The 12,653-nt window shown below is 42.9% G+C and overlaps 1 long non-coding RNA gene across 1 annotated transcript; it reads left to right on the forward strand.

The window, feature by feature from the left end:
• Nucleotides 1–2,321: 2,321 nt before the first annotated feature.
• LOC132807521 (uncharacterized) lies at nt 2,322–5,321 on the forward strand. Its single transcript, XR_009641967.1, has 2 exons — nt 2,322–2,380; nt 3,018–5,321. It is a non-coding gene; the product is annotated as an uncharacterized LOC132807521 (long non-coding RNA).
• Nucleotides 5,322–12,653: the final 7,332 nt, after the last annotated feature.

Consider the following 12,653-nt stretch of genomic DNA (forward strand, 5'->3'; position numbering starts at 1 on the left):
TCTTCAGTTCCTTCCTCCCTTTCAATTCCTGATTTACAGCTAGTTCCAGGGTGTTACTTGTATCCTTTCTAGTGAAAACAGATTCAAGCTCTTTTTTAATTCATCTGCCATCTCTTTATCCTCCATTATTGAATCCCCAGACTCATTTTCTATTGAACCAACACTTATTTTGTTAACTTTTTAAAAGAAAGCTGAAGAAACTTTCCTCCCTGTTTTTGTATTTTTGGCTAACTTTCTAACCCTAATTGCTGTGCTACTGCCTGCATTATTTCAGCTGTTTTGCCCCAGCTCTCAACTTGAGCATCAATCTGTCTGCTTCTTTTATTGAACTGACCTTGATTAGGTGTTGCAAAACACACAAGGACAAGTCTTTCCTCTCCAGAATGTCTTGGTACTTAAAATGATAAAATTCACTTTGAAATATTGTTCATTCAAACTTTACTAAGCACATCCTACAGATTCAAAATTCAACAATGAGATGCAGTTTTGTTACAATCATTCAGTTTGAAGAAAAAAACTATTAACTTTGAAGAGAAGTTGAAAACCCAGTCATTAATTGGAAGAACAGCTCTTTTTTTTTGTTTAAAAATGTGAAAACCTAATCAACAGGAATAACATCGCAGAATAGTGTGTATGGCATTAAATTGTAAATCTAGTTTTCTTTCCTTCCCTGCCATAGTTCCCACAAATCTTTATAGAATCTTGATAGTTCATTCACTTTTTGGGAATAGTCCAAGACATGCAATATCTTTCTAGGATTCACTTGAATTCTTCTCAGGATTCCAAGAATATCTGGTAATTTTATGAGGATGCCTCCATTAGCTTTTGACTAAGTGAACTTCTAGATTTCGTTTGAGACTTCAAGGTTGAGACTGATCAGTTTGAATGTCGGTTGGAAAAACCTCTGGTTCCTCATGGCTGTTTGTACTTTTAATCTCACAGCACCTAGTGTGTGAGTGACTAAGCTGCTGCTGAACACAAACTGCTTTCTGTCAGCAATGCAAACTCCACGGTGTGTTGTTTGAGTGTTCTCACCATCTGGAAAAATGATGGGGTAATCTCAGTCAGGATAGCACAACAACACTCCTTCCTCAGGAGGCTTATGAAATTTGGCATATCAATAATGACCCTCACCAACTTTTACAGATGCACTATAGAAAGTGTTCTATCTGGATGTGTAATGACCTAGTCCAGCTACTGCTTTGCTCAGAATGGTAAGATACTACAGAAGGTTTTATGCACATCGCAGACCATCATGGAAGACAACCTACCATCCATGGTCTCCACCTACACTTCTCTTTGCTGCAGAAATGCTGCCAAAATCATCAAATTCTCCTCCAACCCCCTAATGCTCTCTCACAACCTCTTTGGTCAGGCAGAAGATACAGAATCTGGAAACACATGCACCAACAGGTTCAGAAAGAGTTTCTTCCCTGCCATTGTTAGACCGATGAATGGACTCTCTTTGTACGTATGGAATGATCTGCAGAGAAAGTGGTGGAGACTGCTACAATTACAATATTTAAAAGGCATCTGGATGGGTGAATGAATTAAGAAAGGTTTACAGGGATATAGGCCAAGTTTTGGTAAATGGAACGAGATTTATCCAGATTAACTGGTCAGCATGAACGAGTTAGACTGAGGGGTCTGTTCCCATGCTGGACATCTGTATCACTCTGTCCAATGCTCACTTACCTTCCCCTTCAATAACAGCATAATTGGAAATATATGACATAGCTACAACACATAATTACAACAATTAATTATAATCAAATGTGAGAAAACCACGAAAAGCACGTTGAATATTTAACAATTTAATAACACTGGACAAATCTCTGACCCTTTTCACGTTCCAGTTCTGATAAATGCCATGAGGATCTGAGAGAGCGAATCCGAAACCCCTTCGCTTGCATTCTACACTCTCCGCCGCCAATTGGTATAAGTGTACAGTGCTTTCCCTCTTCTCTCTCCCTCCCAGGATGAGGAATAGAAAGGGGGAGATATTGCTTTGCTCCCAGATGTTGCTCAGAGTTGGGGGTATCAGTCTGAAACTGATCGGGCTACTTCCGCATTGTGACGTCCATATACGGGGCGGGACGTCCGGAAGGAGCCGGCCGATGACAATCTCGTATTCCAAGACGGTTCTCTCCTATTGGCCACATGTCATGACATCACACAGGTCAATTGTGAGCCAATTGGAATGCCTGGGTAGCTGAAAGGCGATTGTTCCGCCGGCCAATCAGAGCCGCCGTATTGACTGACTGCGGAAGTTTGACCATGAGCTTCTGAAGCTGATGCGACTCCTCTCTTCACCCCCCCCCCCCCGATTGAAGGTTGAGCTTCACCTCGGACTGCAACTTCCTTTCTCTGTCCACCATCTGTGAGTACGGCACTTCCTTTTTTCACCCCCCCCTTTCCATTCTGGGGTTAAACTGCTCCGTTTCTGACTCTTTATTCCATCCAGTCCATGCTGAACATGATTCTAAACTAACTAGTCTCCACCTGTCTGGAAGTGGTCTCCCATTTCAGGGAGAAATTAGGAATGTATTCCTTTCTTGTTAGTCTGTGGAATGCTCCCTCACAGATAGTAATGGAGACTGGCTCATGGAATATATTCAAGGCTTAATTGAAGAGAATTTTAAATGACAGGGACATGAAAGGTTACGGAGAACAGCAGGAAATGGAGTGAAGGCCAAAGTAGCACAGACCTGATTTTATGGAACAGCAGAGCAAATCCCAGGAGCTGAATGGCTCACTCATAGTTCAATCTGTGACAAGCTGTGTCCAGGGCAGGAAGAGGCGAGCATAGATCCATCAGTCAACATTTTTCAGCATTTATGGAGAATTTGGAACATGGGGCAATAATACCTAGTGAGGATGGAGGGAGACTGTGGTATTTAGATTCAAATTCTGGGGGGAGGGAGAGCAGAAAGAATGTTCCACAGGAACCAAAACTGTCTGTTTGGAGTTTCTATCCTGTGTAGACAGTGATGTCTTCTGTAATCTCCATTTTGCAGGATATGAGAACGGATGGAATTGCAGCCAGTAATCTCAAAACAAGATCTGATCGAGCCAATCGATTCACTGGCACAGGAATGTTATCAGCCTTTTGAATCTCACTGGATATTTTATTTGTCTTCTGTCCTGCCTGCTTTGAAAGGTTTCAAACTTCAGTGAGACCGAAGTACACAGACCTCAGTGAGCGTGTACCAGTGAACTGACTGTAGGAAGAGCTTTAAGCGGGTACAAAGACTGAAATAGCAACACCTCATTCGCAGCAGCAAGACATAGAACACGTTCTATTTGTGAGTGGTCCTTCAACTGGTTGTTGACACTAGAGGGCGGTGGGGATTCCCACGTGATGGAGAAACAGTGGAAATGTGGGGACTGCGGGAAGGAATTCAACTTCCAGAGTTTGCGAAAGCCATCGCCACCATCACACTGGGGAGAGGCCATTCACCTGCTCAGTGTGTGGGAAGGGGTTCACCCATTCATCTGCCCTGGTGACCCCCCAGCGGGTCCAGACGGGAGGACAAGGCCTTTCACATGCAACGTGTGTAGGAAGGCGTTCGTTCAGTTATCCACTCTGCATAGTCACCAGCGGGTCCACTCTAGGGAGAGGCCTTTCACCTGCTGTGTATGTGGGAAAGCATTCAACCGGTCTTCCAACTTCCAGAGTCACCAGTGGGTCCACACAAGGGAGAGGCCGTACACCTGCTCTGTCTGATGGAAGGCGTTCGTTCAGTTATGCACCCTGGTTACCCACCAGCGGGTCCACACCAGGGAGAGGCCGTTCACCTCTGTGTGTGGTAAGCACTTTCAGCGCTTCATCCACCCTGCAGTGTCACCGGGGAGAGACTATTCACCTGCTCCATGTGCGGGGAGGGCTTCAATGATTCATCTTCTCTGCAGAGACACCACGGGTCCACACCGGGGAGAGGCCGTTTACATGCTCCATTGGCGGGAAGGCATTCATTCAGTCCTCCAACCTGCAGAGTCACCAACAGGTCCACACCGGGGAGAGACCATTCGCCTGCTCAGTGTGTGGGAAGGGGTTCATTGATTGGTCTTCCCTGCGGAGACACCAGCCTATCTACAAGTGCGGGAAGGGATTCAGTCAGTCATACCATCTGGTCAGACACCAATCCAGTCACACTGAGTAGCAAACGTTTGGATGCTTTGTGGGTGTTACTTGTATTAATATTCAAGAGGGCATACATTGCCTGGTGAGTTGAGCAACTGTTAAGACACACTTACTGATTTGGAACATGGACTGAAGTCAGGAGGTGTATATCTGTCATGTTTGACGCTGAAGAAACCTGCCCTGTGTAAAGATTGGCTCCGGTTTCTCCGACCCCACAAGGCTGGCAGGACGATGACGTGGTGTGAGATATTGTATTGTAGGTCTCTTTACTAACCCACTCTCAAACTCTTTCTATTAAGTCATTCATAAGTCTTTTCTAACTTGCTCACAGGAGCCCTGTATCTAATAATATTGCATTCCCATTTCATTCACCCATAACTCTTTCCTGTAACATAGCTTGCTTCATTCATTCATTCACTCACTCACTCACTCACAGTTTTGTAGTATATTTTACTATTACAAAATAGAATAAGCTAAAACACTCATTACTGCTTTTTCACACCTTCATCCCTTACCAGCTCTTGCTACAAGCAGTGTTTAGGCCTATTTCTGCATCAAATGCTACCTCTCAATAACTGTCAACATGTTTTCAGAACAATACCTCCCTGCCATCTTATCACCATGAAAGAATACGATATTAATCAGCCCTTGCCAACCATCTATCAGGACCTGAATAAATACATCAATACATAAATACATCAGTTTCCCTGACTCGCAGCCACTGTCCCCTTTAAGAAGCTGACTATCGAGACTGCGCTTCCATGAAATTGCAGGAATGAATGAAACTCTCACTGGCAAATACTAAACAAGTCTCCCAACCCAGCTGCAGTAAACAGTTTAATTCCGTTTATTCTTTTATTCAGTGCAGGTACAATGGCTAACTTATTTAGAGCACACAGGCCGAGTAATTTTACTAACATTTGCTGACTTAAAAGACAAAAGGACTGTCACCTCTTAGTTCTGCAAGCAGACCACACAGACAATCTCAATCCCATCGGGAGTAGCAGCCAGCGTTTGTGTACAATAGATAAAACAATGGGACACCATAGTGATGGAGTGTTAATCTCTATAAGAACTGTGTGTAAAGAGGCTGCTGTAAGGATGGTATTTCGGGTTTCCATCACCACCTCAAACTTGTACAACTTGTGGTTGCTGAATAAAGAGGCTGTTTTCACCAGTTGCTGATTTTGGTCGCTATTTGAACACGATCCCACAACGGGAACAGAGAATTCTTGCCCAGTGCTGAAGGATGGATAAAAAGGAAAACTAAAGTTTCTGACGGCGGCTGACAATCCGAGTGGTGTTTGTGAGAAATGCCCAGAGCTATGTGGAAATTGTCAGGGTCTGGGTGACCCAACGATATTCCCAGGCTCTGAGCCTCACAACGAGTGGCAAGGTAGAGGACAGAATGTGGACACGGGTTATGACCCCACTATAGAGCTGGACAGCACAGAAACTGACCTTTCCATCCAACGTGGCCATGATGGCCAGATATCTGAAATTAATCTCATCCCATTTGCGTGCAATTGACCCATATCTCTCTGAACTCACCTCTCCATCCAGATGCCTTTGAAATGTTGTAATTGTACCAGTCCCACCACTCCCTCTGGTAACTCATTCTGTACGTGCACCACCTTCTGTGTGAAAAGGTTGCCACTTAGATCCCCTTCTCTCTCTTTTCCCTCCTTCCCCCCCACCTTAAACCTATGTCCTCTAGTTTTAAACACCAATGAGTCTGATTCCTTGCTGTACAGCTCTATGACTCTTGTGTAAGTGATAATATATTGGTGGTACACACTTGATGGGCCACAGGGCCTTTTCTGTACTGTATGATTCTGTGATCAGAAAACTCCCGTTGGGTTCCACAAAAGCATGTCTCTCTGTGCCTTTCTGAAACAGACACCATTTATAACAGATTAATGCAATAATAACCTTAACATGGAATTTAAGAACAGACATTCCATTTGAGCACGTTCCTTCTGTGCTGAAACCATTCTGTTGTTTGTGGGAGATCAGGCTGAGGAGCTTTAACTATTTAGGTTTAGATGTTACGCATATAAGTCTGGAATAACAGTAGATTAGGAATCGTGTTCAGAGAGAATAGTACTCCAAGCCTTTCTAATCCTGTTGTGTTAACGAGAGAGAGAGGATGTCGCGTCTACAGATCCGACAGAAGAGTTGTGCAGCTTGTTCGGTCAGTTGAGTTGGTTCTGCTCTCAGACAAGACTGGATGTTAATTTTGATGGATTCCTATTAAACACTACATCAGAACACTCCAAATCCAAGGAATGTGTCATGAGCAGATCAAAGATAACATTTGGAGAAATAGGTCCTGACATTTCTATCTTTGTGTGGGCTGGGTGGGGGGAGAAGTCTTCACATCAGGAAACATGCATGGAATGAGAAACAGTTCATGTCCAAAGTCTGATTTCACTCTTGTTCAGAACTGAATGGTGCTGGAAAATGCTCGTTTTTATGTCCTTGCCAGAGGGGAGAGTAAGAGCGAGGGTAACATGGTGAGAGTACCTAGAGCCAAAGGCAGAGATTGGTAATGATGGTGAAGAAGCGATTGAGGTATCATACAGGTGTTAATGGAAGGGAGAAAGCATCCACACTGCTCAGAACAAAGTCAACAAGACCCACCTGTGTGGGCAAATGGAACAAAATTGGAGAAGACTAAGCAGGGCAGATTGATACAGTGAATGTATCAGCTGCTAAACAAATAGTCCCAGGAATGCAGCACATAATTCCTTGAAAGTGGAGTTGGAGGAAGACAGGATTGTGAAGAAAATGCTTGCTTTCGTTGATCACAGCATTGAGGAGAGGCGTTGGGACGTCCTGTTGTGGCTGTACAGGACATTGGGATGATTACTTTTAGGACACGGCATGGCAGTCTGGTCACCATTCATTTGGAACGACCCTGTTAAACTTGAGAGGCTGCAGAAAAGATTTACAGGGATGTTGCCAGGACTGGAGGTTTTGACTTATAGGAAGATGCTGGGGCATTTTTACCCTGAGCATCGGAGTTGGAGGGGTGACCTTATAGAGGTTTATAAAATCATGAGGGGCAAGGATATGGCAAATTGCCAAGGTCCTTTTCCCAGGGATGGGGAGTCCAGAGCTAGAGGGTATAAGTTGAAGGTGAGAGGGGGAAAAATTTACAAAGGTGCAACTTTTTCCTGCACAGGGTGGTGTGTGTGTGAAACAATCTGCCAGAGAAAGTAGTGCAGGTGGGTACAATTACAACATTTAAAACCAAAATATTCCTCCAGTCACCTTTTAAAGGGATATGGACCAAATCCTGGAACTTGGGACTGGCTCAGATTGGGATATCTGGTCAGCATGGATGAGTTGAACCGAAGGGTCTGTTTCCGTGCAGAGTGACTCTATAAGTCTATAACTCTATTACCAAAACCAGACCTTTTTACTGATGATCTTCCTGCTGGGTTTTTAGTGTACCCAATTTCAGGAGATTTGTGGTGGGTAAAAGTGGCACATATCCCTGATCCTGGGAATCCTGGAAAATATTAAGGGGCTGTTAAATGTACTCCAACTTTGGGAACACTGGGTCTTGTGGAAGCTGTGCATTTGTCAAATATTTTCAGAAATTCTCTTCAACTGGCAGACTACAAACAATTTTCCCATGGAATGTTACACAGATATTAAGAATGTTACCTTGTAAAACGTTTTCCTGAAAATGAAGAATTCAACTTGCTGACATGAAACAAATGTTGGAGAGAAAGGAAACTGCCAAGATCAAAAAAGTTGATGAAAGTCAACACTTGGATCTAGAAACACCCAGAAGAGGGGTGTCTCATACCTATTCCTTCAATTAGTTTTGAAATATTGTTTGTGTGACTTAATAATTAAGTCATACCCAGCACATAGAAAGATGGCTATGGGTATTGGAGGTCAGTCATCTCAGCTCCAGGACGTCTCTGCAGGAGTTCAGAGGGTAGTGTCCTTGGCCCAACCATCTTCATCAATGACCTTCCTCCATCATCAGAAGTGAAGATGTTTGCCAATAATTGCACAATGTTCAGCACGATTTACAACTCCTCCCAAATTGAAGGAGTTCAGTTTGAAATGTGACAAGATCTTAATAATATCCAATGGGTTGGTGAGTGGCAAGTAACATGTGCCATGCAAATGCCGAGCAATGACTCATCCACAAAAGAGAGTTTGACCACTGCCCCGTGATATTCAACAGTATTACAGTCACTAAGTACCCCACTATCAACATCCTTGGGGTTTACTATTTACCAGAAACGCAACTCTACTAGCCACATATATATAGTGGCTAGAAGAGCAGGTCAGAGGTCAGGAATACTGCAGTGAGTAAGTCCACTCCTGACTCCCAAAACCTGTTTATCTTCGACAAGGCACAAGTCAGCAGTGTAATGGAATACTCTCCCACCAGTTTGGATGGGTGCAGCTTCAACAACATTCAAAAAACTTGATACCATCCAGGATTACATCAATGCACATTGCTGACTATAAACTGAGAGTTTAAAACAATTCATTTTAACAAGATTACTATAGATGTATGCTGGAGATATGGTGAATTATAAATGGAGTCTATGCCGAGCAATCTGCCTCTTGTTAATTATTGGTTAGTTGTTTTCTGTGTAAATAGCAATTTCAATTATCCATTGATTTGATTTAAGGGATGAAAACAGCATAGGATTTTATTACTTTTAAAAATAATATCTAATAATTAGAAAGATGTGACGTTGAATTTCTCAATGCTGGATTCTAATGGAAATGGGTCTCACTGAACTGGGAAAAAAAACAACTCTGCAATCCACTTAGAATAAATGAAGATTAGAAACTTCATAGATCAAGTGAAGATTTTTTTGAACTATTTTAGAAAAGTTGAATTAGCAATTTATGAAAGATGTTCCAGAGCTACTAGTAGCAGCTCAAGGCATTGGACATTGAGTTTTAATCTGTAAACCGGACATTCAATTGATGAAATTCAGTTTTGAAACCTGTACTGAGTATCTCACACTTTAATTGCTTACACAGCCCCTAGTGGTCACAATCTATCATTCCATGTTAAGGTTTGAACCCAGCAAAAGCATTTACTTTTGCTTTTATTGGGTGTAAGACTACCCTAGCTCCATGGGAAATCAAACTAAGAATTTGGTTCAAAAATAAGAAAAAGTGCAATTGGGAAGAATTGGGTTGAGACTGAGGGAATGGTGTTGAGTGGAATGCTAAGGCCATTAGATGTTTGTTGCTTCTGATCTTTAAATAACCTAGGAATCAAACCAATTGCAGCTTTTATCAAATTTCCATAAAACTACAATAGACAGCATTACGTACTCTACGTGCTAAAGATATACAGGCAATTTAAATGAGTTATGGGAAAGAAAACGAGTGAAAACTAAAATTTAAACTGAGATTAAAAGTTATTCGCATGAGTCAAATGATAGTACGCTGTTTGTACTGTTTAATAAGAGACATAGTTTTGAAGTATTGAAATATAACCAGAACACTGGGACAAGAGCATTTTTGCCTTGTTTAAATATTGCTGCTTATCTGGGACAGTATGTTCAGTTTAGTTACAATGCCACAAAAATGGATAAATATTTTTTGGGAAATTTGGAAATAAGAGCAGCAAATGTGAAGGGGAAGGATGTGCTATGGGGAATTTTGGACAAGTATAACTTTTATAGCAGTAAAAAGGAGCCAGCGATACACCAGTTTAGATTGCTAAGGAAGGTCGATCAGTTGAACTGCAGCTTGCATTTGACAAATAGGAAGCAAATATGCCAATACACAAATCTAGGAAACTGAAGTATGTGTTAGCTGAAGCCAAGTTTTTTAATACTGTTAGGTTGGTTGAACACGTCACTGTTTAGGCCGCTTTTGGAATATTGCGTGCAGTTCTGGTCTCCTTCCTATCGGAAGGATGTTGTGAAACTTGAAAGGGTTCAGAAAAGGTTGACAAGGATATTGCCAGGGTTGGAGGATTTGAGCTATAGGGAGAGGTTGAATAGACTCTGAGTGTATTCCTGGGGCATTTGAGGCTGAGGGGTGAACATTATAGAGCTTGATAAAATCATGAGGGGCATGGATAGGGCGAATAGACAAGATCTTTTCCCTGGGATGGGCAAGTTCAGAATGAGGGCAGAGGTTTACGGTAAGAGGGAAAAGATATAAAAGAGACCTAAAGGGCAACTTTTTCACTCGCAGGGTAATGCGTGGTTGGAATGTGCTACCATTGGAAGTGTTGGAAGCTAGTACAATTGCAACATTTTAAAAGTCATCTGGAAGGGTATATGAATAGGAAAGATTTGGAGGGATTTGGGCTGGTGCAGGCAGGTGGGATGAGATTAGGTTGGGATATCTGGTCAGCATGAACGAGTTGGACCGAAGGGTCTGTTTTCATGCTGTACATCTCTATGACTCCATGACAAAGTAGCCTGCTTGATTGGCACCATATCCACATACATCCACTCCCTCTGCCCCACTGTTCAGAAGCAATAGTATCCACTATCTACAAGATGCACCACAGAAATTCACCAAAGATCCTTGGAAAATGTCTTCCAAATCAACAACCATCTCTATCTAGAAGTGATTTGGAGATGCCGGTGTTGGACTGAGGTGTACAAAGTTGAAAATCTCACAACACCAGTTTATAGTCCAACAGGTTTATTTGGAAGCACTAGCTTTATGTGTGCTTCTCCTTCATACTCCACAACCACCTGATGAAGGAGCAGCGCTCCAAAAGCTAGTGCTTCCACATATACCTGTTGGACTCTAATCTGGTATTGTGTAATGTTTAACCCCATCTAGAAGGACCAGGACAACAGATACTTGGGAACACAACCTTTTGCAAATAACTTCCTAGCCACTCACCATCTTGACTTGGAAACCTATTGCTGTTCCTTCAGTGTTGCTGGGTCCATGTCCTGGAATTTACCTCCCTAAAGGCATTGTGGGTCACTGTACAGTGTGTGGACCACAGCAGTTGAAGAAGGCAGGCCACCACCATCTTTTCAAGGGGAACTAAATGCTGGCTAGCCAGTGATGCCCATGTACCACGAGTAATGTTTAATAAATGATCGAAACAGAGGGTTTGAATCTGCAACCTAAAGAAAACACTAGAAAAGAGAGATAGATGGAGGGCACTGTTTCGGTCCTTACTTGAGGACAGAGAAAGTGATATACTGACACTGAATTGGAAACAGAGTTTAGAATTAAACACTTGTAGTGTTTAACTCAGTGCATAAATCGAAACTCGATTAAAGATTGGCTCTTGACATATACTTCACCAACACATCAATAGGACGTTAAGAAAGCATAAGGAACACTGGATTTCACCACGTTAATGGCGGCTGTAGCTCCCACAATCCTATGCGGTCCAGAAATCACTATCTGCCGGCAGTGCGGATGCATGCAGTAATGGAGGTGCTGGTGCGCATGTGTGAGATCGACATAAGGCCCCGCCCCTCATTGTTTTGATGGACGGGGAATCGACCTTTGGTCAACCCTGGAGGACCGGAAGGAGATTGGTCCTCCTGCCAATCAGAGCCCCGCCCCCCATGCTGCTCTTTTTCTGAATGAAGAATAAGCTTTATCCCAGCCTTCTTCTGTCCAACATTTGTGAGCACAATGCTCTGTTTTCTCACCCTCCCCTTCCTTTTCCATTTTTTTCTCTCCCTGGGGTTTAACTGTTGGTTTGCAGGAGCTGGAGGGAAAGCAAGTCAATCCGGAGAAGCGGATAGACGCTGGAAAATGTTGGTCCAGATCTGTGTGACAGGCTGTGTTTCCTCAACTTGACACATTTAATTGTCTCTTGATCTGCCATAAGGACAGATGCAAGTATACTGAATCTATATGAGAAATAAAGTGCTGGCCAGGAGTCAGATTCCCACTGAGGGCTGTTTGTGAGAGCATTTTGATTTGATTTAATTTGATTTATTGCCACGTGTACCACGTTCAGTTGGTAGAGTTGTGGATTGTGTGCAGGGCTGTTGTAGGTTGCAATGAGACATTGACAAGATGCATAACTGGGCTGATAAGTGGCAGATGGAGATCAACCTGGAAAAGTGTGAAGTCATTCACTGTGAAAGGTCAAATTTGAATGCAGAATACAGAGTTAAAGGCAGAATTCTTGGCAGTATGGAGGAACAGAGGGATGTATGGACCCATGTCCACAAATCCCTCAAAATTGCCACCCAAGTTGATAGGGTTGTTAAGAAGGTGTATGTTGTGTTTGCTTTCATTAGCGAGATATTGAGTTTAAGAGGTGCAAGGTTATGTTGCAGCTCCATAGAATCCTGGTGAGACCACACTTGGAATAATGTGTTCCATTCTGGTCGCCTCATTATTGGAAAGATGTGGAAACTTAGAAAAGGTGCAGAGGAGATTTACTTGCATGCTGCCTGGGCTGGAGGGTTGAGGCAGCCAAGGCTTTTCTCACTGGAGTGAAGAAGAATGAGAGGTGACTTGATAGAGGTGTGCAAGATATTGGGGATGGGGGGTGTGTGGCGGTGCA

This window comes from Hemiscyllium ocellatum (genome assembly GCF_020745735.1).
Source record: "Hemiscyllium ocellatum isolate sHemOce1 chromosome 27 unlocalized genomic scaffold, sHemOce1.pat.X.cur. SUPER_27_unloc_18, whole genome shotgun sequence".
NCBI lineage: Eukaryota > Metazoa > Chordata > Chondrichthyes > Orectolobiformes > Hemiscylliidae > Hemiscyllium > Hemiscyllium ocellatum.